The following is a 25,955-nucleotide window of genomic DNA, read 5'->3' as shown; positions in this document are numbered from 1 at the left end:
TTTGTATCAGTAAAAGTACTAGGCAGTGGGAGTAGGTAATTAAGAATTATATGATACTTTCCAGAAGGAAAGTCAAAGAAGTAAACAGATATAAATTGGGTTGTAAGTTATAAGAATTTATAGTGAAAATGTGGCTTTCTGAAATATAAAAGTACTGAAAAATTTATTGATTGTTGGTAAAGTCTTTGTGTGTGCGTGAGTATGGCTTTAGTGTTTTTCTTCATTTATATTTTCTCAAATGTATCAGTTTAAAACTGTATTTCCACAAGAAACATATATTTTTGGATACAAACATAAAACTTGAAATATAACATTTAAAACCAATAAAAATAATAATTTTTAAAATTGAAATAATATAAAGTCAAGTAGTGGAGAAGAGATTTTCCCCTAAGAATCTAGACAATAATTCTTCCACTGGAGAAAGTGATATGCCTCTCTTCACAGACACAGGCAAATAAATACAGTTAACTTAATAATTGCAGGTTGTACTTAAATACTAATATTAAAAAGTAATTTTTGTTATTAGTATGGAAGTAAACCTAGGCCTCTTTTGTGAATAAACTTTAAGTAATAAGTCAGTGAGACCATGACACTTGCAGACACATTAAAAAACAAAATGAAAATGATGGAAGAAAATTACCAGCTTTTTGCAAACAAAAATAGAAAGTGTTGTCTAGGTATAATACAATAAAAAGCAAAATCAAATAAGCAAGTGAAAGCATGTTTGAAATTTTTTCAAGGTCTTTTAAGTTTACCTTAGGAGTTGTTGAAGCTTCAGTAATTGGAAAAAATTTAGTGATGACTTTAGCTGTAGATAACCTCAATCTATTTTTGAATTAAAAAAGAAAGCCAGAGAGCAAGTGTGAGAGAGAAAGAGAGAGAGATTAAGTACCAGGTTCCCATTCCCAAAAGATAGTTTTATAGAAGCAGAGGTAAAATGACATGTTTTTCTGTTCCTAAAAAGATTATTTAGATACTGGGTAGTAAAAATAAGATTAACTGAGATGTTTAGATTATAGCTGAAAATGTATGATTGAAAAATTTTAAAGTCTCTTTTCACTCTATTTCTAAATATGTTGTTATAATATTTTTGAAAATGGGTTAATTGTAAAATATTTTGTAGAAAACTACCAATAAATATATTTTTGACAGAAAAAGTGAATGAACAGGTGCAGAGGTGAAGCCAAGTCTACTCTATATAAATTTTCAGATGTGTATCTTTGCAACAAGACCATAGCAAATCCTAAACATGCACACAACCACTGAATTTTCCAGGGTTGCCTTTTCTTAAGAAATCACTCTCTTGCTGTTATTGGAGCGCTCAGTGTAGCAGTCAAAAGAATAAATTTCTTCATGTGACCCATTTGTGAGATGTTGGTGTTATCTGGATCTAGGAAGCTGGTTACTATGTTGATTTTCCTTAGATCCACTTTCCATCTTTTTCTTTCTTGCTCTGATCTTTTTCTTCTTGCTCTGCATCTCCAAGCTACCTCATCATCTGGGTTCTTTTTTAGGTTTAGCCAACGGGAGGCGCTGGAGGGCAATAGGATGTGTTTTCATCCCTGCTCTTTCCCTGCTTTGGACTCTGAAATTCTGGCATTGGCAGGAATCCTCGGCATCTGCAGCTCCTCCCAGGCATCCCACCACCAAGGCTCCAGCCCACACTGGGATTCTTATACAATATTGTTTCCTTCATTTGCTCCACTAGTCTTAGGCTTCCTTGAGGCTTCCTACCATTGTCAGTCTCTGAGTGCCTAAACATCCCTTCTTCTCTCCTCTAAAGATGCCCTTCATGAAAGTCTCTACATCTGAGTAAAATTATATTTCCTGTTGGGTTACTGACAATATTTAACTTTCTCAATTAAATTTGAAGAAAATTGTTCAAGAATCATATCAAAGAGTCAGTGACCACATAATAATAATCAATGTTTATTGAATGTTTACTATGGACCAGGGACTGCTCTAAGCACATCACATGAATCCAGTCTTTTTTTTTATTTTTAAAATTTTTGTCTAATAGCCATATGTGGGCTGGGCACAGTGGCTCATGCCTGTAATCTTAGCACTTTGGGAGCCTGAGGTGGGTGGATCACTTGAGCCCAGGAGTTCTAGACCAGTCTGGCAACATGGCAAAACTCTGTCTCTACAAAAAAAAAAATACAAAAAATTAGCCGGATGTGGTGGCACATGCCTGTAATCCCAGCTTCTTGAGGGGCCGAGGTGCGAGGATCATTTGAGCCCAGGAGGCGGAGGTTGCAGTGAGCCAAGATAGCACCACTGCACTCCAGCCTGAGTGACAGAGTGAGGCTCTGTCTCAAAAAAAACAAAAAACAAACAAACAAACAAATAGCCATATGTGGTGGCTACTATTATAAAGCCTTAACCTAGGAACAAGGCACAGAGAGTTTTAATAATGTGGTAAGGGCGCTAAACTTAGCAAGTGCTAGAATGGGTCCTTTAGAATCAGGCTCATAATTATGGGACTGGGCTGCTTCCAACACAAGTTAGCTGAACTCTTAGCAAGAAGATTCACTAATCTAAATTTCTGCCGTCAAAGGCCTGAAAATATCAGCCGCCCCTCAAGTGCTGAACTATTTCTTTTGCTGCATAAATGCATTCTTTCTCAGTAAATACTCAGATGCAGGGATAAAACTGTTGTTTGAATGGTTACATGTCTTTAGCACTGGGACCTTTGGCTATCAGAATGCTTAAGTTATTAGTTATATTTACATGTCTGATTGCTCCCTTCTCCATTAGAGACATATTCTTCAGGAGATAGGGATTCTCTCTTTAGTGTTTACTACTGTGTTCTTAGTGCTTTGCAAAACACATGGAACAGTCTCAATAAATATTAATGAAGTGAATAAACAAATGAATGCATAAATTTGTATATCAATGGCTTCTTACAATATCATTATAAAAAAAGAAATGAAAATTGCAAAGTTGCTGATCCTTTTAGAAAGTGGTACAATTTTTAGAGTTGAGCCCAATTTCTTAAAATTAATACATACTAATGCACAAGGCTTTTTTCCCATGAAGCTACATTTCAGGTAGAAAACTTTCACTGCTCATTATGGTTAATAATTGTAAGCATTTATATGTTTCTAAACAGACAAATATAGAGTAACAGGCAAAACTTTCTTGATTTTTTTTCAAGAATTTATTAGAAAAAATTTCAAATATACAAAAAGTTCAAAGAATTACACATAATATCCATATACAACAAGTTGACTGTTCAGTTAACGCTTTCCTATATTGTCTTAATCACAAAATCATAATCAATCTTCCTCCAGCTTATCTACTCCTCTCCTTCTCCTCTTCCACCACCTCCTCCTCGTTTTGCCTCCTTCTTTTTCTTCTCCATCTCCTCTTCCTTCTTCTTCTTTCTTCTTCTCCCTCTTCATTTTTTTTTGGATTCATTTACCAGCAGGTTGCTTGCTGAAATCAGTGCATGCCATCGCTAACTACTTCTGGGTACTTTTAATTAAGTAGAGTTCAATGCATTTGCATTTTAAGGTAAAATTTATGTAAAATAAAATGTACAGTCATCAAGTGTTCTATTTGATGATTTTTGATGAATGCATACAACTATGTTACTTAGCCAGCTATTCGGAATATAGTACTTTATCATTACCGTAGAAAATTCTTTCATGACTGTTCTCAGGCAATCCTTACCTCCAGACTGATTGATTTTCTATCCAGCAGAGGTTAGTCATGCCCATTCTATAACTGTCAGGACAACCATTCTCAGTATTTCTCAACCAGGGTGTTACTTTTTCTGAGGGTGATTTTACCTGTATATAACAGTGCTAGGCTCCCGCTACCTTCTCCTATTTTTGTACAGACATTCCCTGCTGATCCATTCTGGCACAGGTTCAGGAGTGTCTCTAATGGTTTCAGACAGTTATTTCCTAACTAATCTGTAAATTGATGTTTATACAATCATCTATCTCTCCTAGTTATACTGTTTACATGAAGCTTCTGTGATTTTATTTGTTCACCTTGTTGCACTGTGGTTTGTGGAGGATATCTGAAGACAATTGCATTAAGACAGGTGCTACTACCCAACAGGAATCATCTGGTGTACTCTTCCATTACTTATGTTATTTTCTAAAAATAAACATTTTGGATAATTAATGGTTATACTAAGGTAGATGTCTTCAAAGTGGAGTGTTGAAGATAAAAACATTAGAAATTCTGTCTTTTACGTTACGAATCTAAAAACATAAAAATATTACATTTTAATAAGTGAATCAATGATTGTGTATGTATATAAATCATTAAAAACTTACATGTTTATTGACACATTTGTATTATAAAAAATGACAGATGGCTGTATGAGAGTATTATGCAGAGTTCTGTTGAGGATTTCATTTTGAATATCTGTTAAGTTGGCTTTTTGACACATCAATCTTTTGCCCTCTTCATATTCTCTTGGCGGGGAGGTCCATTTATGTGTCACTTTGCTACAACTGAGGCTTGTGGGGAAAATGTTTTAAAAAGAAATTAACCATGTAAACAACCACTGGTAGTACATATTCAAAAATAAACATCAATCATAAGAGAACAGCGAGTAAATATATAATGTATTCGTGTTTCTTTCTCTCGGCTAATTGACACATGTTGAGACCATTCTGAATGACACGAAATGACAAAAATATTTTTGTCTATGTTTACTAGATTAACCACTTATAGGCGTCTTTATACTTGTGGTTCAATTGTGTTGACTCTGTGATTATATGGGAAGTGACGTTACTTAAACGAGCTGGCATTCTAGTTCTTGTTTGACTGCTGATTTATACAAACATCAGATAAAACTATTAGTCAATGACAAGTTATTAGGTACGGACAACCAGGTTGTTTAGTGACAAAGGCAGGAGGATTTGTGAAGAATGGAAAGGAGGGTGAGACCTAGTAATAGAAGGAGTTGAATAAATGTTTTTAAGAGAGTCTTGGAAAATAATTACCTTGGGAAAAGAATTTACAGTAGTAATGCAGGAGCTGCATTGCTCCCAAACTCTCTACTTATTTATGTTGCTTTTGTTAGTGTTTTTTTTTCCCCCATGTAGCAATGCTTTAAAAACTGGCAACTAGGCCTGAATGCATTTTCATTAGCTGTAATACTAACATACTATTTCAGTAGAGGCTCAAGAGAAGGTACAACATAAAGCTGGCAAATGTGTGTCATACTACTCTTACTGAATGAAAGATATCGTTTCTTCATCAAAGCAGTCTGCAACATTGAACCTTCACAAGTATTCTTATCACAGTGTTCCCAGAGGATAAAAATCAATCAACTGAAATTGCTATTTGGCAAAGATCTTTTGCATTTCCTAAAATAAAAAAAGGTAAAACCTTAATTGAAAATTATGGCTTTATAGACAAAGGTCAGCTTTGACCTAGATCTTTAGCAAAATTGAGGCTAAGACCTCAGGGATAGAATCATGAAGATCACAGTGGAATGATTGTGAAGAATAAACCTCAGCCAGGCACGGTGGCTCATGCCTGTAACCCCGGCATTTTGGGAGGCTGAGGCAGGTGGATCACTTGAGGTCAGGAGATTGAGACCATTCTGGCCAACATGGTGAAACCCTGTCTCTACTAAAAGACAAAAAATTAGCCAGGCATGGTGGCACGCAACTGTGGTCCCAGCTACTCAGGAGGCTGAGGCAGGAGAATCGCTTGAACCCAGGAGACAGAGGTTGCAGTGAGCCGAGATCGCACTACCGCACTCCAACCTGGGCGACAGAGCAAAACTCAGTCTCAGAAAAAATAAAAATAAAAATAAAAAAGAATGAACCTCAAACATGGTTCAAAATATTCAAAAATATTTAGGACTTGCTATGATGTGTGCAAAGATCAAGTTAGGAATAATAGAATTCAAAATACTGGAGCTAGAGTCTGAGATATGGCTCTTCATTTCTATGTTTTAAAAGAAGTTACCAATAAAAAAACTTTAAAGAGCTCAGATTTTTAGGGACTATTTTGATTTTTCATATCAGTGGAATCATTCTTTGTCACCCAAGAGTTCCTGGAGATTTGCTGACTGGTACAGGAATGTTATGTGTGACCCACAGACTGATGGCTCACCTGGGGCTACAGAATATTTCCTGTGCTGTGTGGGGGAAAATTTCCCAGAGCCAAAGATTCTCTCTGGTCAGAGCCTTCTTTACTAGACTACCACCGTATACCTCTTCAATTTCCTTCTGTAATCTTCACATTACCAAAATAAAGGCATGAGTTGGAGAGATAAGAGGGACCACTTTTTTTTCTTTTGATACTTAGTACTACCTGTCTGCTTTGATTAAACTCTAAGTCTGTTTGAACAAAACATGACACAATTCCTAGCCTGTAGATGGCTAGAGCACCAGAGCCATGCTCACAGTTTATAGTCATATTAAAGTACATTTGATAGTAGGTAGATGCTTTTTCATTACTGCTATTTTTAATAAAACTAGTCATTTTCCACCTGGCCAGCTTCACAAGTGATACTTCTCTCTAGAAAAATTCTGGCTGTGACCAGCAGTGAGAAACACAGCATAACTATAATTTTATATAATCTTTCCCACTCTCCACATCCCCACTCCTCACCCCCTTTTCACTTTTTTCTATTGGGAATAAAGCAAATACTTGAACTTTATTCACCCAGCTAATTTGATTAACACAGGTAAAAGGGGAAAATAAAATTTTAATCTGGATAGTAATATAAGTAGCTTTTACGCATCCACACTGACAAAGAAAAAAACGAAAATATCGCCATCAAGGCTTAAATGAATTGCCTTATGTGTGTGCATTTGTGTGCGTGTGATGTGTATAAATTTATAAATTTGAGTTACTTTATTTATTTTTTTAAACTTTTTTTTAAATTTTACTTTTGGTTCTAGGGTACATGTGCACAACTCGCAGGATTGTTACATATGTATACATGTGCCATGTTGGTGTGCTGCAACCATTAACTCGTAATTTACATTAGATATATCTCCTAATGTTATCCCTCCCCGCTCCCCCAACCCCCTGGCAGGCCCCAGTGTGTGATGTTCCCCACCCTGTGTCCATGTGTTCTTATTGTTCAATTCTCACCTATGAGTGAGAACATGCGGTGTTTGGTTTTCTGTGCTTGCGATAGTTTGCTCAGAATGATGATTTCTAGCTTCATCCATGTCCATATAAAGGACATACTCATCCTTTTTTATGGCTGCATAGTATTCCATGGTGTATATGTGCCACATTTGCTTAATCCAGTCTATCACTGATAGAAATTTTGGTTGGTTCCAAGTCTTTGCTATTGTGAATAGTGCCACTATAAACATACGTGTGCATGTGTCTTTATAGCAGCATGATTTATAATCCTTTGGGTATATACCCAGTAATGGGATGGCTGGGTCAAATGGTATTTCTAGTTCTAGATCCCCGAGGAATCGCCACACTGACTTCCACAATGGTTGAACTAGTTTACAGTCCCACCAACAGTGTAAAAGTGTTCCTATTTCTACACATCCTCTCCAGCACCTGTTGTTTCCTGACTTTTTAATGATCGCCATTCTTACTGGTGTGAGATGGTATCTCATTGTGGTTTTGATTTGCATTTCTCTGATGGCCAGTGATGATGAGCATTTTTTCATGTGTTTTTTGGCTGCATAAATGTCTTCTTTTGAGAAGTGTCCGTTCATATCCTTCGCCCACTTTTCGATGGGGTTGTTTGTTTTTTTCTTGTAAGTTTGTTTGAGTTCATTGTAGATTCTGGATATTAGCCCTTTGTCAGATGAGTAGGTTGCAAAAATTTTCTCCCATTCTGTAGGTTGCCTGTTCACTCTGATTGTGGTTTCTTTTGCTGTGCAGAAGCTCTTTAGTTTAATTAGATCCCATTTGTCAATTTTGGCTTTTGTTGCCATTGCTTTTGGTGTTTTAGACATGAAGTCCTTGCCCATGCCTATGTCTTGAATGGTATTGCCTAGGATTTCTTCTAGGGTTTTTATGGTTTTAGGTCTAACATGTAAGTAAGTCTTTAATCCATTTTAAATTGATTTTTGTATAAGGTGTAAGGAAGGGATCCAGTTTCAGCTTTCTACATATGGCTAGCCAGTTTTCCCAGCACCATTTATTAAATAGGGAATCCTTTCCCCATTTCTTGTTTTTGTCAGGTTTGTCAAAGATCAGATGGTTGTAGATGTGTGGTATTATTTCTGAGGGCTCTGTTCTGTTCCATTGGTCTATATCTCTGTGTTGGTACCAGTACCATGCTGTTTTGGTTACTGTAGCCTTGTAGCATAGTTTGAAGTCAGGTATTGTGATGCCTCCAGCTTTGTTCTTTTGGCTTAGGACTGTCTTGGCAATGCAGGCTCTTTTTTGGTTCCATATGAACTTGAAAGTAGTTTTTTCCAATTCTGTGAAGAAAGTCATTGGTAGCTTGATGGGGATGGCATTGAATCTATAAATTACCTTGGGCAGTATGGCCATTTTCATGATATTGATTCTTCCTATCCATAAGCATGGAATGTTCTTCCATTTGTTCATGTCTTTTATTTCACTGAGCAGTGGTTTGTAGTTCTCCTTGAAGAGGTCCTTAACATCCCTTGTAAGTTGGATTCCTAGGTATTTTATTCTCTTAGTAGCAATTGTGAATGGGAGTTCACTCATGATTTGGCTCTCTGTTTGTTATTGGTGTATATGAATGCTTGTGATTTTTGCACATTGATTTTGTATCCTGAGACTTTGCTGAAGTTGCTTATCAGCTTAAGGAGATTTTAGGCTGAGATGATGGGGTTTTCTAAATATACATTCATGTCATCTGCAAACAGGGACAATTTGACTTCTTCTTTTCCTAATTGAATACCGTTTATTTCCTTCTCTTTCCTGATTGCCCTGGCCAGAACTTCCAACAAGATGTTGAATAGGAGTGGTTAGAGAGGGCATCCCTGTCTTGCGCCAGTTTTCAAAGGCAATGCTTCCAGTTTTTGCCCATTAAGTATGACATTGGCTGTGAGTTTGTCATAAATAGCTCTTATTATTTTGAGATGTGTCCCATCAATACCTAGTTTATTGAGAGTTTTTAGCATGAAGGGCTGTTGAATTTTGTCAAAGGCCTTTTCTGCATCTATTGAGATAAATGTGTGGTTTTTGTCATTGGTTCTATTTATATGCTGTATTACATTTATTGATTTGCATATGTTGAACCAGCCTTGCATCCCAGGGATGAAGCCCCCTTGACTGTGGTGGATAAGCTTTTTGATGTGCTGCTGGATTCAGTTTGCCAGTATTTTATTGAGGATTTTTGCATTGATGTTCATTAGGGATATTGGTCTAAAATTCTCTTCTTTTGTTGTGTCTCCGCCAGGCTTTGGTTATCAGGATGATGCTGGCCTCATAAAATGAGGTAGGAAGGATTCCCTCTTTTTCTATTGATTGTAATAGTTTCAGGAGAAATGGAACCAGCTCCCCTCTGTACCCCTGGTAGAATTAGGCTGTGAAGCCGTCTGGTCCTAGACTTTTTTTTGGTTGGTAGGCTATTAATTATTTCCTCAATTTCAGAACCTGTTATTGGTCTATTCAGAGATTCAACTTCTTCCTGGTTTAGTCTTGGGAGGGTGTATGTGTCCAGGAATTTATCCATTTTTCCTAGATTTTCTAGTTTATTTGCATAGAGGTGAAAATAGTATTCTCTGATGGTAGTTTGTATTTCTGTGGGATTGGTGGTGATATCCCCTTTATCATTTTTTATTGCATCTGTTTGATTCTTCTCTCTTTTCTTCTTTATTAGTCTTGCTAGTGGTCTCTCAATTTTGTTGATCTTTTCGAAAAACCAGCTCCTGGATTCATTGATTTTTTGAAGGATTTTTTGTGTCTCTGTCTCCTTCAGTTCTGCTCTGATCTTAGTTATTTCTTGCCTTCTGCTAGGTTTTGAATGTGTTTGCTCTTGCTTCTCTAGTTCTTTTAATTGTGATGTTAGGGTTTCAGTTTTAGATCTTTCCTGCCTTCTCTTGTGGGCATTCAGTGCTATAAATTTCCTTCTACACACTGCTTTAAATGTGTCCCAGAGATTCTGGTATGTTGTGTCTTTGTTCTCATTGGTTTCAAAACATCTTTATTTCTGCCTTCATTTCATTACGTACCCAGTATTCATTCAGGAGCAAGTTGTTCGGTTTCCACATCATTGAGCAGTTTTGAGTGGGTTTCTTAATCCTGAGTTCTAGTTTGATTGCACTGTGGTCTGAGAGACAGTTTGTTATAATTTCTGTTCTTTTACATTTGCTGAGGAGTGCTTTACTTCCAACTATGTGGTCAACTTTGGAATAAGTGTGATGTGGTGCTGAGAAGAATGTATATTCTGTTGATTTGGGGTGGAAAGTTCTGTAGATGTCTATTAGGTCTGCTTGATGCAGAGCTGAGTTCAATTCCTCGATATCCTTGTTAACTTTCTGTCTCGTTGATCTGTCTAATGTTGACAGTGGGGTGTTAAACTCGCCCATTATTATTGTGTGGGAGTCTAAGTCTCTTTATAGGTCTCTAAGGACTTGTTTTATGAATCTAGGTGCTCCTGTATTAGATGCATATATATTTAGGATAGTTAGCTCTTCTTGTTGAATTGATCCCTTTACCATTATGTAATGGCCTTCTTTGTCTCTTTTGATCTTTGTTGGTTTAAAGTCTGTTTCATCAGAGACTAGGATTGCAACCCCTGCTTCTTTTTTTTTTTTCCATTTCCTTGGTAGATCTTCCTCCATCCCTTTATTTTGAGCCTATGTGTGTCTCTGCACGTGAGATGGGTCTCCTGAATACAGCACACTGATGGGTCTTGACTCTTTATCCAATTTGCCATTCTGTGTCTTTTAATTGGAGCATTTAGCCCATTTACATTTAAGGTTAATATTGTTATGTGTGAATTTGATCCTGTGATTATGATGTTAGCTGGTTATTTTGCTCATTAGTTGATGCAATTTCTTCCTAGTATCGATGGTCTTATTTGGCATGTTTTTGCAGTGGCTGGTACCGGTTGTTCCTTTCCATGTTTAGTGCTTCCTTCAGGAGCTCTTGTAAGGCAGGCCTGGTGGTAACAAAATCTCTCAGCATTTGTTTGTCTGTAAAGTATTTTATTTCTCCATCACTTATGAAGCTTAGTTTGGCTGGATATGAAATTCTGGGTTGAAAATTCTTTTCTTTAAGAATGTTGAATATTGACCCCCCACTCTCTTTGGCTTGTAGAATTTCTACTGAGAGATCCGCTGTTAGTCTGATGGGCTTCCCTTTGTGGGTAACCCGACCTTTCTCTCTGGTTGCCCTTAACATTTTTTCCTTCATTTCAACTTTGGTGAACGTGACAATTATGTGTCTTGCAGTTGTTCTTCTCAAGGAGCATCTTCATGGCATTCTCTGTATTTCCTGAATTTGAATGTTGTCCTGCCTTGCTAGCTTGGGGAATTTCTCCTGGATAATATCTTGCAGAGTGTTTTCCAACTTGGTTCCATTCTCCCTGTCACTTTCAGGTACACCAATCAGACGTAGATTTGGTCTTTTCACATAGTCCCATATTTCTTGGAGGCTTTGTTCGTGGTGCCAAGATGGCCGTATAGGAAGAGCTCCAGTCTTCAGCTCCCAGAGTGAATGACCTAGAAGATGGGTGATTTCTGCATTTCCAACTGAGGTACTGGGTTCATCTCACTGGGGCTTGCCAGACAAGTGGGTGCAGCCCACGGAGCAGGGCGGGGCACTGCCTCACCTGGGACGCACAAGGGTTTGGGGAATTCCCTTGCCTAGCAAAGGGAAGCCATGACAGAGGGCACCTGGAATATTGGGACACTCCCACCCTAATACTGCACTTTTCCAACTGCCTTAACAAATAGCACACCAGGATATTATATCCCGTGCCTGGCTCGGAGGGTCCCACGCCCATGGAGCCTCGCTCACTGCTAGCACAGCAGTCTGAGATCAAAGTGCAAGGCGGCAGCAAGGCTTGGGGAGGGGCGTCCACCATTGCTGAGGCTTGAGTAGGTAACAAAGTGGCAGGGAAGCTGGAACTGGGTGGAGCCTGCTGCAGCTCAAGGAGGCCTGCCTGCCTTTGTAGATTACACCTCTAGGGGCAGGGCATAGCTGAACAAAAGGCAGCAGAAACTTCTGCAGACTTAAATGTCCCTGTCTGACTTTTTGAAGAGAGTAGTGGTTCTCCCAGCATGGAGTTTCAGAAGTGAGAATGGACAGACTGCCTCCTCAAGTGGGTCCCTGACCCCTGAGTAGCCTAACTGGGGGGCACCTCCCAGTAGAGGGGCGACTAACACCCGATAAGGCCTGGTACCCCTGTGAGACAAAGCTTTCAGAGGAAGCATTAGGCTGCAACATTTGCTGTTCTGCAGCCTCTGCTGGTGATACTCAGGCAAACAGGGTCTGGAGTGGACCTCCAGCAAACTCCAATAGACCTGCAGCTGAGGGTCCTGACTGTTAGAAGGAAAACTAACAGAAAGGACATCCACCCCAAAACCCCATCTGTACGTCACCATCATCAAAGACCAAAGGTAGATAAAACCACAAAGATGGGGAGAAACCAGAGCAGAAAAGCTGAAAATGCTTAAAATCGGAGTGCCTCTTCTCCTCCAAAGGATCACAGCTCCTTGCCAGCAATGGAACAAAGCTGGACAGAGAATGATTTTGATGAGTCGAAAGAAGAAGGCTTCAGGCTATCGGTAATAACAAACTTCTCTGAGCTAAAGGAGGATGTTAGAACCCATCGCAAAGAAGCTAAAAACCTTGAAAAAAGAGTAGATGAGTGGCTAACTAGAATAAACAGTGTAGAGAAGTCCTTAAATGACCTAATGGAGCTGAAAACCATGGCACGAGAACTACGTGACACATGCACAAGCTTCAGTAGCAGATTTGATCAAATGGAAGAAAGGGTATCAGTGATTAAAGATCAAATGAATAAAATAAAGCGAGAAGAGAAGTTTATAGAAAAAAGAGTAAAAATTTGAGTTGCTTTAAACAGTCTCAATTTATCTCGAGGTGATTGGTAAGGGATAAACATTCTTTTACAGAGACAACGTCTATTATTGGAAACAAAGTTTATATTTTACTTGGAATTACTGTCAAATATATATATATGGATATATAATGGATATATGTGGATATATATCTATAATGGATATACATCTATAATGGACATTCCTGGTGGGAGCAGGTGGGTTGAACTTGGATGCTGTGCTGGCTCTTTCCTCAGTTGCTATCAACAGAGTCTTCTCACTTAATAGCAATTCTACAACAGTCTACATTTTTCAGTTTCTAATTAACTCAAATGAAAAAAGTAAAAAAGTTTCTTTTCCGTCCCTGCCTTTCAACTATTTGATAGAATTCCTGTGGGTAAGCAAAATTTTAATGGTGTGGGTGTAGAGTGAAGAGTGTTTAAGAAAAAAGAATTAGTTACAAAATGTCATGAGTTGAAATTGGGACTTTTAACAAATTAAGCTCATTTATAGTTAAGGTAGTTTATATCCCACACAATACGTTACATGACATGAAATTCTCTAATTGTAGACATTCATGTTTGCAAAGATGGATTGAGGTAGAGGTGCTATAAAATTGGGGAGTTAGAATTTAATTTATAGATAATTCTGGAAACATGAAAATATTTTTGCTTCTAATTACTTAATTTACATATCATCTCAATTCTCATTCCATTAATTCTCATGAGTTAAATTGACAATTACAGTATGGAAGAAATAAAATATCACTGGGCTGAGAATTGAGAAATGTGTGTCCTGGTGCTGACTGTGCTACTGTCGTTATGTGAAGCAACTATTTAAGATGCTTCAAAGGAGCTTCAATCTTAGATTTCTCATCTGGACAAAATGAAAGTTCTACCTGATATCCTTGATATCCTTAAAAGCATTGAAATTTTGATTCATTAGCTACATAAATATATTTAAAACTTCCTCCAAATATTTCTTATGCAACCAAGGCTGGGACCACTGATGTAAATTTCTTTCCATTTCTTATATTTGATAGTTTTAAATTAAAGCTTTTGAGAAAGTAAATGCTCAGTGAGCATTTGACAGATACAAAGGTGGGCTAATAAATATAATAAAGTATCCCCAAATCTCAGAGGCTTAACACAATAAAGTGTATTTCTTGCTCGCATAACATCCCTATATGGGTGGGGCTGGAAGGATGATATGTTTCATTTAGTTATTTGGGGACTCATACCTTTTTATACTGTAATGACACCATCCTCAACACATTTCTCTCTAGATACAACAAAAGAGGAAGAAAGAAAAACATTATTATGAAATGTTTAATTTTTGAATTGGCCAAGTCTAGAAGTGGCACACATTATATTAACCAATATGCTATTGGGCAACAATAGTCATACAGCCCAATCCAGAAACAGGAGGCTGAAAAATGTAGTGTTTCTGTCTATATAGGAAGAAATGAAAAAATTTGGTGAAGATATAGCATTTTGTCTGATTGGATATGGACATATAAAGCATATCTTATGTTTTATTCACCTTTACTCTGAACAAAACAAATAAAAACATAAACATTGGGATAGCATTATTGAAATTATATGAAAAACTTCTTCAGATGACATCTTAGATCTAGAGTTAACACACCTTGAGTTGTGGCAGATTTTGCCTTTGGAAAATAAATTCTAGTTATCCTGTATTGTCTGAATAGGCCCAATTTAATCACATGAACCTTGAAAACTGGAAAGAAAGCAAAAGGGTTGGTCAGAATGATGTGATGAAAGAAGGGGCAGGAGAAGTTTGAAGAGTGAGAGGAACTGTGCCTGCCTGAGTTCCTCTTACTCTTGACTCAAAGTCAAGACTCAAAGTCTTGACTCAGGAGTTATTGACTTTGAAGATGAAGGAAGAGGTCCCTGAGCCAAGACATGTGGGCAGCCTCCACCAGGTGGCCAATAGCTCAGCCAGCAAAAATAATAAAAAATTAAAAAGACCTCAGTTCTATAGCTGCAAGAAACTGAATGAGCAAAGAACTAGTTTATCTCATAGAACCTTCAGTAAGAAACACAGCCCAGCTAACACCTTGATTTTAGTCCTGTAAGATCCATGCCAAACTTCTGACCTACAGAACTGTGAAATAATAAATTTCCATTGTTAAAAGCTGCCTAACTTTGTGGTAATTTATTATGTCTGTCATAGAAAACTGAAATCCTCTCTTATCAGCATAATTACTCTTTCTTCTTGCTGACTAACAATTGTTAACGTTTCTGCATTTAAAAAAAAAAGAAAAAGATAAAAGATCTGAAAATCTTTTCCATAGTAAATTATTTAAAACTTTTATGTTATGCCTGCCACGACAGTATGTGTATTTTAAAAGACAATTGTCTGGAAATCATGAGGCATATCTAAAGAAAAAAACATTTATGGCCAAAACTAATTTAATGGTAAAATACATGGGCCAAAGAACCTTCTTAGTAACTTTTCAACGTTGTTTCTATAGGAAAGTGTATGGGTTTTTTAATAGATACATAATATTTGTACATACTTATGGAGTACATGTAATATTTTGGAACAAGCATGCAACGTGTAATGATCAAATCAAGAAAATTAGTATACCCATCACCTTATACACTTATTTCTTTGTCTTGAGAACATTTCAAATCTTCTTGCTATTGTGAAATATACAGTATAATATTGTCATCCTACTGTGCTATCGAACATCAGAACTAATTTCCTCTAGCTAATTTTATGTTTGTTTTCATTAATTAACCTTTCTTCATCCCCTTCATGCAAAGGCACCCTTCCCAGTCTCTCATATCCAACATTCTACTGTCTACCTTCATGATATTAAATGTTTTGCTGTCGCATATGAGTGAGAACATGTAATATTTGTCTTTCTGTGCCTGGTTTATTTTACTTAACAGCCTCCAGCTCCATCCATGTTGCTGTAAATTGCAGGATTTTATTCTTTCTTTATATCTGAATAGTATTCCACTGTGTATACATACCACATTTTCTACTGATGGATACTTAGGTTGATTCCATATCTTGGCTATTGTGAATAGTGCTTCAATAAATATGGGGGTGAAGATATCACTTTGATATACTAATTTCCTTCCTTTGAATAAATTCTCAGTTGCGAGATTGCTGGCTTGTATGGCAGCTCTATTTTTAGTTTTTTGAGAAACCTCTATACTGTTTCCCAAAATGGCTGTACTAATTTTGCACTCCCACTTACAGTGTATAAAAGTTCCCTCAGAAAAGTCATATTTTTGCTGAGCATGAGATCTACTGAAGCATGTGTTATAAAAAGGTACGTGTAACGGCCAGGCACGGCGGCTCACGCCTGTAATCCCAGCACTTTGGGAAGAAGAGGCGGGCGGATCACGAAGTCAGGAGTTCGAGACCATCCTGGCTAACACGGTGAAACCCCGTTTCTTCTAAAAATACAAAAAATTAGCCAGGCATGGTGGCGGGCGCCTGTAGTCCCAGCTACTCAGGAGGCTGAGGCAGGAGAATGGCGTGAACCTGGGAGGCAGAGCTTGCAGTGAGCAGAGATTGTGCCACTGCACTCCAGCCTGGGGGACAGAGTGAGACTCCGTCTAAAAAAAAAAAAAAAATACATGTAACTAGAAGGACTGGAAGGACAAAATCAGGAAAGTGATAGACAATTTGGAAATTATCACCTATCAAGAATAATTAAAAGGATGGATGATCTGGAGGAAAGATGACTTGATAGAAAATGCTAACTGTCCTCAATTATTATCACGAAAAAGTGACAATGGGAGAAATAAAGTAATCTTTTGTTACTTCAGAAGTCATATTTAAAGTACTTCGTGCAAGTTATATACAAGACGTATGAGAAAATAGAATATTTTGAGACACTGGCCAGCATAGCGTGCTCCCATCCACACACATCCATCTGCTGTTCTGTGACGTTACCCTTCTTTCTACTCAGACAGCATTTAGGGTATTTGATGGTATATTCCAGAAAAGGGGTGATAGAGGAAAAACAGCAAAATAGAGTAGTGAGTGGTCAGCTTTAGGGCTTCTGATAGGTTTTAAAAAATAAGAAAAACAATTTTGAGCAAAAGCTTCTGAATTTCAGATGTTTCGATTTTGGAGCATCAAATTCACAAGGAGGAGAGGTTGAATATTCAGAACAAAACACATTACTTCGGAGTACAAACAGTTTTGAGGATTGGATAAAATAACACATTATAAAATGATATGGAAAAGAGAGACTACTGGGTATGGGATGAGGAAACAAAGTAGACAGAGATCCTCAGTGGACACAGACATCCTAACCGTCAAGTAAATGAGCACTATTCGCTGCCACTGCTAGGGTGTCCTATAGGAACATATTCAGGACCTACAATTTTTTAGTCGGCATGTGACTGAGCATCTTAGACCACAGATTCTGAGAAATGTTAATATTTTACCTCTATTTTGTCACTCACTCTCTGCCATCTAAACAATAAGCATATTGACCATCTAAGAGGGATTATGTTTGTGTGAGAAACTTCATAATTTGCCAATACCATTGAACTTGTATTTCTTATGTTTTATAGCCCATTATAAAGGCACCTCCAACAATTAGGATAATTCAGGAATGAGAAAGGAAAGCTCATGGAGTGCCTCGTTATTAGACATCTCTGAGTTGGAGCTAGATATGATACCAAAGATGCTATGTGGGGTGGTACATAGATCCTATTTTTGTTTTCAATGTTGGTGAAATACCAGGCCCTCTCAAGTAACTGAAAGTGTCCCATTTGAAATGAATATAATGATTATATATGTTTGAGAAATTCTTAGTTACTGCAGGATTTCACAAAGCCTTTGATATCCTAATATATTCTGTAAATGTTCAAGAGAGAAAAAAAGTATACAGGACTTCCCAAACTTAATTAGCCATGGAAACTCTTTGATTTACTCTTCATTTTTAGAAAAATCTATTCACATCTTACAGAACATTATTTTTTTAACAGCTGGGAAACGATGGAGCAAATGGCCACTGAGTTCCACTAAGCTCTAAGATTTTCTGACTCTTTGATCACATTTTTTTTCTTGTGTCTAAGCAAACAAAAGTAAATGGGACAGATCAGAGTAGCATAGTTAATTCAGAAAAAGACATTAGAATATATAAAATTTGTATATATAAAAGCTGGAAATTCAAACAAAGAAAATTGAATTTATACAGTTCAGAAATCTATTTGACTATTGTGGAAAAAATAGTTAAATTTATATAACATAGTAGTTGGAGTAAATAATAAATTACTGTTAACAAATAGCTCTCCATTGTAACATTTTTTTTTAAGCTGTGGGTACAGAATCAGGGACCTAAAGTCTTTCCATTGTCCATTGCCTGAGATGTTGTTCTCATTTGATTGGTTGAAACTCGGATTGCAAATACTGTACATCCTGGTTTCAGCTTATAGGAAGCATACATGAAGAGGAGTGCAGACCTACAGGTATAGAAAATTTGAATATGATACCCATCACTTCCATCCACCTTTCATCAGTGATGACATCGTAACATGAACAGATCTAAATGCATGCTTGGAAATGGATTCTCTCATCGAACAACTGTGTGTCACCTACAACTCCATTACAACACAATGAGAGAATGGATTCAGGCACACAAATAACCATCTCCACTGCACACATAAGGAAATGTATTTTAAATAGCTCAAGAGTTAGAGATACGCGCACACACACACACACACACACACACACACACACGAGAGAGAGAGGTCTTCCAAAACTTCATGGAAAATGCATATTATGAAAAAACGATGCATAGATTACAACGCTTCTGTAAACCCAATATAAATTTGTACTAACCTGCTTTAATATGTCTGAACAGGATCTAGTCTGAGAAACTGAGAAGAATAAGACATCAGTTTGAAAAACGTCTCTGTAACATCAACATGCATTCTGCTAAAATTAAAGCAAGAACAAACATTAAATTTATGGCAGAGTGTGGGTGGAAGAATGGTGAAATTATTGATGCTTTACCAAAAGTTTCTAAGGACAATACTCCAAAGACATCAGTAGTATACAAATGGATAACTTGTTTTAAGAAAAGATGAGATGATGTTGAAGATGAAGCTCTCAGTGGCAGACCATTGACATCAATCTGTGAGAAAAAAAATTAGTCTTGTTTGTGCCCACATGGAAGACAACTGACAACAGCAAAAGCAATAGCCAACACCATAGACTTCTCAACTGGTTCTCCTTTTTTTCATTTTTTTTTTTTTTTTGAGATGGAGTCTAGTTCTGTCACCCAGTCTGGAAAGCAGTGGTAATGGTGTGATCTTTTCTCACTGCAACCTCAACCTGCCAGGTTCAAGTCATTCTCTGGCCTCAGCCTCCTGAGTAGCTATGATTACAGGTGCCCACCACCATGCCTGGCTAATTTCTGTATTTTTAGTAGAGATGGGGTTTTGCCATGTTGGCCAGGCTGGTTTCAAACTCCTACTTACACACTTTTGACTGAAAAATTAAAGTTCAGCAAACTTTCCACTCAATAGATGCCAAAACTATTGTGCCCACATCAACTGCAGACAAGAACAGAGCTTTCAATGGAAATTTTAACCAAGTGAGATCAAGAACCTGACGCATTTCTTAAAAGAACTGTAACAAGAAAGAAACATGGCCTTACCATACCATCCTGAAGACAAAGCACAATCAAAGCAATGGCTACCAAGAGGTAGAAGTGGTCCAGCCAAAGCAAAATTGGACCAGCCAAGAGCAAAGGTCATGGCAACAGTTTTTATTTGTTTCCCGATACTTAAGGCATTTTGCTTGTTAATTTTTGGAGGGCAAAGAACAACATCTGCTTATTATGAGAGTGTTTTGAGAAAATTAGCCAAAGCTTTAGGATAAAAACACCCAGAAATCTTCACCAGAGAGTCTTTCTCCACCATAACAATGCTCCTACTCATTCCTTTCATCAAACAGGGGCAACTTTGTGAGAGATTTGATAGGAAATCATTACGTATGCAGCTTACAGTCCTGATTTAGCTCCTTCTTACTTCTTTTTCCTCCTAATCTTAAAAAATCTTTAAAAAGCACCCATTTTTCTTCAGTTAATAATGCAAAACAAGGATGCTTTGACATGACTAAATTCCCAGCACCCTCAGTTCCTTAGGGATGGACTAAATGGCTGGTATCATCACTTCCAAAAGTGTCTTGAACTTCACGGAGCTTATGTTGAAAAATATAGTTTATATTTTTAATTTTTATCTTTTAATTCCATTTTCACAGACTTTTTGAAGTGCCTTATATACATATAGACAGATTTTAAAAACTAAAAAAAATACGTGATGATCAACCTGATCTTCCAATGGAAAAAAATAAAATCTGTTTGACATAAAACCAGTGAAATTACTGCCAAAGAAAAGCATAGTTTTTATAATTCTTTAATGCTCTAATGTATGTTTGGCTATTCATTCTTCTAGCTAAACTTTTTTTTCACAAAAGGTTTAATTTTAAAAAACTTATTTTCTAAGATAAACTTTTGAATTTACTTATTGTTCCTACTTTTTTCCTTTGTTTCTCATCCACTAACTTTAGGTTTTCTGTTTATTATATATAATTAATATTATTATTAATTTTGTACTTTTTTGTTTGTTTGTTTCTCAGTTTCCTAAGTTAAGTACTAATGTATTTTCTTCTGAAGGTGTCTATGGTTTTTACTTGTTTTCTGAGTAAAGTATTTCTGGGTCCTTTAGATTTGACATAAATTTATCTTTAAAATTATTTTCAAAGATATTTCATAATTTATTATCTAATTTATGCTTTCAGCCAAGGGTTATCATGGTGAAAGTGTTTTAGTTTATAAAATCCCTACTTCTAAATAGTTGTTGATATACATTTGTTAGTTATGAGATTGATATTTTTATGTGCTTTCAGAAATATAATTTCAAGTTATATAAATTCTCTATATACCTATTAAGCTGAATTTGTCAACACTTTTATTCAGTTTATCTATTTTCTTTCCTTTTTTCCTTTTCTTAAAGTTATATCTGACAACTCTGAGAGAGGTGTTTTGAAATCTACCAATGTCATTTTATTTTTATGAAGATCTCTGTATCTCGCAGCTTTATTCAGAAAACAAAACACGTCAATTACTTCAAGCAGGGAGAGATTGAATAAGGTGAACTGGATACTGATACAACTATTAGAAAGGCTGGAAGAACAAAGGTCAGGGAGCCCCCAATACCCCTCAACTGCACATTGATTCCCAGAGTCAGGAAGTCACAAGAACCTCACACAACCCTTTTTGACCACAACTGCCTCCAAAATCAAAGCAGCTGTTTCCTAGGAAAATGCACAAAGCCTGATAGAAAATAATCTTATGTCTGTGGGGCTGCCTGAGGAAAAACAATATGATTTTAATTTTTCTTTTTTCTTTCAAACCTCATCTGTTTCTTGGAAATAAATGTTCACACTACTGAGTTAACAGAAGGTAACCTGTTACATTCTGCCTGTATTTCTATTAGCTTTAAAACTTACATTTTTAGTTGTGATGTGGTTTTATGCATACAGGTTTAAATGCATTTTACACTCTTCAATTATATTGCTGTGTTTACTGGTATAATTTCTTCTTTTTTCTCTTTGGAGTACTTAGTCATATATTTAATCTGATTTTCACATTGTCATTTTCCTTCCTCCCTCCCTTCCTTCCTTCTTCCTTCCTTCCTTTCCTTCTGTCGTTACTTTGTTCTCTCTCTCTCTCTTTTTTTTTTTTTGCATTCGCCTAATATCTCTTTGGATACCCACTTAAATTTATTTTTATTTAAAAATAATTTCAAATTTACAAATGACTTACAAAGGTAGAATATAGTTCATGTATACTTTTCTCCTAGATTCCTGTAATGTTAACATCTTACATAAACATAATATATTTATCAAAGCTAAAATTATATTGCCACAATACTATTAACAAAATTAGAGTTTTTATTTGCAGTTTTTTCATGCTTTCAATATACGTCCATTTCCTGTTCCAGGATCCAGTCCAGAATACCATGCTGCATTTAGGCATCATGTACTAAATACTCCTCCAATCTGTGATCGTTTCTCAGACTTTTCCTGTCTTCATGACTTTGACACTTTAAGGAATACTGGCGATGTATTTTATAGAATGACCTTCAATTTTGGTTTGTCTGATGTGCTCTCTTGTTTAGATTGGACTTAATAAATTTTAGAAAGAATACCACAGAGTTGAAGTGCTCATCAAATCATATCCAGAGGTTTATGATATCCACATGATTTATCACTGATGACATTATCCTGATCACTTGGTTAAGGTGGTGTGTACCTAGTTTCTCCACTGTAAAGTCATTATTTTTCCCCTTCCACAACCTCCTTGTTAAAAGTGTGTCACTAAGTCCAGTTTACACTCAGGGTGAGGAAGTAAGCTCCCTCTACAGGAAGAAGTGTATCAAGAATTGGTAAACAAGTGATAAAATTGTCATGATAATTAATAGTTTGGGGCAATATTTGTGGGCTAAACAACAATTGTGTTTCCTTTTAAAGTTTTATCCAGTAGTTTTAGCACTCACTGGTGGATCTTGCCTTGGGCAATTATAACTGGTGTTCTAATCCTGACTTTATTTTTCTCATTGTTTCTACATTTATTAATTTGAAATGTTTTGTAAGAAAAATTTGTTCCTGCTCCTCCACTTATTTGTTTGCACAATTGTCTGTTTATTTTGGCATGTACTTATGGGAATTTATTTTATTCTTCGAGTTTTAATCCAGTACTAGCTTTTCGTACTTTGTTGCTAAGATCATTCCAGCTACAGTCATTGCATGTAAGTGTAAGCAGCAACACCTTCTGCTGCTACAAGATGCAACAGGCTCATCTTATATTTGCCTTGTCCCAAGCCAAGAATAATCTGTTTCTCCAAGGAGTTCTGGGCACGAGATATGCTCATTGCTACTGGGGTGTCACTGTTTCTACATCTCAGTAAAAAGAGACAGAAAATATGTGGGGTGGACGTGGTGGCTTATGCCTATAATCCCAGCACTTTAGGAAGCTGAATCGGATAGATTACTTGAGATCAGGAGCTCAAGACCAACCTAGTCAACATGGCAAAACCCCGTCTCTACTGAAAATACAAAAATTAGCTGGGGGTGCTGGCGGACACCTGTAATCATAGGCTTGGAAGGCTGAGGTAGGAGAATTGCTTAAACCCGGGAGGTGGAGGTTGAACAGTAAGCTGAGACTGTGCCACTGTACCCCAGCCTAGGAGACAGAGCAAGACTCCATCTCAGAAAAAAAAAAAAAGAAAATATGTGACTGCACGCTAACTGATGTATCCATATATATATTTATCTGTGTGTATATATTGATATGAACATGAATTTGTTTTAATATCTCTAATTTTAGTATAATACCACTTCAACATATGAATTTTGGGGGGTACAATTTAATTCATAACATAAGATAAATGGAAAGCATCAATAGCTGTTTTATTTTTACAGTAATCATCACATGTAAATAGGAAAAATATTATTTATTTAAAAGTAACAAAAATATAAATCAATGTGAATATACTTAACACAACTGAACTACACACTTACAAATAATTAAGGTGGTAAATTTTATGTGTGTCTTACCACAATAAAAAACGAAACAAAAAAGTAAGAACAAAGCTAGTAAGATAGATCTCTGACCTATACAAAGAAAATAATAAAAACTTATCAAAGTATAAAATTATTTGAGTTAATATAAAGCTGTACAGTATTCTTTGATGATATAACTCAAATTCATTTGAAAATTGTTACTTAAATGGTTATAATTGTAATGGGTTGAATGGTGCTCATGAAAAACATACGTTCAAGTCGTAATTTCTTGTACATGTGAATGTGACCTTATTTGGATTAGGGCTTTGCAAATGTAGTTAAATTACATTTAAGATGTAACATCCTGGATGTTCAGTGGTCCTAAATCCAATGATTCATGTCTATATATATATATATATATATATATACATAAAAGAGGGAGATTCTGATACAGAAATAGAAGAGACACTGGGAAAACTTAAATGAAGACAGGGATACAGATTGGAGAGAAGCTTCCACAAGCTCCGACAAAGATTGCTAGAGCCACCAAAAGCAAGCAGACAGGCATGGACTGGAATTCTCCGAGCCTCCAACAACTTGATTTTGGAATTCTGGCCTCTGGAACTGTAAGAGAATCTGTCATAAACCCCCAAGTTTGTGGTAATTTGTTATAGCAGCCCTAGGAAACTAACAGAGGACTTACAATACACACAGAATTAGATGAATTGAATAAAATGATATTAAATCTTATGTAAGAAAGAAGTAAATTTTCATTCAGCATTGGTTTGTAGTTCTCCTTGAAGAGGTCCTTCACATCCCTTGTAAGTTGGATTCCTAGGTATTTTATTCTCTTTGAAGCAATTGTGAATGGGAGTTCACTCATGATTTGGCTCTCTGTTTGTCTGTTATTGGTGTATATGAATGCTTGTGATTTTTGCACATTGATTTTGTATCCTGAGACTTTGCTGAAGTTGCTTATCAGCTTAAGGAGATTTTGGGCTGAGACGATGGGGTTTCTAGATACACAATCATGTCATCCGCAAACAGGGACAATTTGACTTCTTCTTTTCCTAATTGAATACTCTTTATTTCTTCCTCTTTCCTGATTGCCCTGGCCAGAACTTCTAACACTATGTTGAATAGGAGTGGTGAGAGATGGCATCCCTCTCTTGTGCCAGTTTTCAAAAGGAATGCTTCCAGTTTTTACCCATTCAGTATGATATTGGCTGTGGGTTTGTCATAGATAGCTCTTATTATTTTGAGATATGTCCCATCAATACCTAGTTTATTGAGAGTTTTTAGCATGAAGCGTTGTTGAATTTTGTCAAAGGCCTTTTCTGCATCTGTTGAGATAATCATGTGGTTTTTGTCATTGGTTCTGTTTATATGCTGGATTATGCTTATTGATTTGCGTATGCTGAACCAGCCTTGCATCCCAGGGATGAAGCCCACTTGATTGTAGTCGATAAGTTTTTTGATGTGTTGCCACATCAGTTTTTGATTCTGTTTGCCAGTATTTTACTGAGGATTTTTGCATCAATGTTCATCAAGGATATTGGTCTAAAATTCTCTTTATTTGTTGTGTCTCTGCCAGGCTTTGGTATCAGGATGATGCTGGCCTCATAAAATGAGTTAGGGAGTATTCCGTCTTTTTCTATTGATTGGAATAGTTTCAGAAGGAATGGTACCAGCTCCTCCTTGTACCTCTGGTAGAATTCGGCTGTGAATCCCTCTGGTCCTGGATTTTTTTTGGTTGGTAAGCTATTAATTATTGCCTCAATTTCAGAGCCTGTTATTGGTCTATTCAGAGATTCAACTTCTACCTGGTTTAGTCTTGGGAGGATGTAAGTGTCGAGGAATTTATCCATTTCTTCTAGATTTTCTAGTTTATTTGCATAGAGGTGTTTATAGTATTCTCTGATAAAAACAAATGGAAGACCATTCCATGCTCATGGGTAGGAAGAATCAATATCGTGAAAATGGCCATCCTGCCCAAGGTAATTTACAGATTCAATGCCATCCCCATCAAGCTACCAATGACTTTCTTCACAGAATTGGAAAAAACTACTTTAAAGTTCATATGGAACCAAAAAAGAGCCCGCATGGCCAAGTCAACCCTAAGTCAAAAGAACAAAGCTGGAGGCATCATACTACCTGACTTCAAAGTATACTACGAGGCTACAGTAACCAAAACAGCATGGTACTGGTACCAAAACAGAGATATAGAACAATGGAACACAACAGAGCCCTCAGAAATAATACCACCTATCTACAACTATCTGATCTTTGACAAACCTGACAAAAACAAGAAACGGGGAAAGGATTCCCTATTTAATAAATGGTGCTGGGAAAACTGGCTGGCCATATGCAGAAAGCTGAAACTCAATCCCTTCCTTACACCTTATACAAAAATTAATTCAAGATAGATTACAGACTTAA

This window comes from Pan troglodytes, chromosome 7 (genome assembly GCF_028858775.2).
Source record: "Pan troglodytes isolate AG18354 chromosome 7, NHGRI_mPanTro3-v2.0_pri, whole genome shotgun sequence".
Lineage (NCBI taxonomy): Eukaryota > Metazoa > Chordata > Mammalia > Primates > Hominidae > Pan > Pan troglodytes.
The sequence above is the reverse complement of the archived record's forward strand: the minus strand, read 5'-3'. Positions refer to the sequence as shown.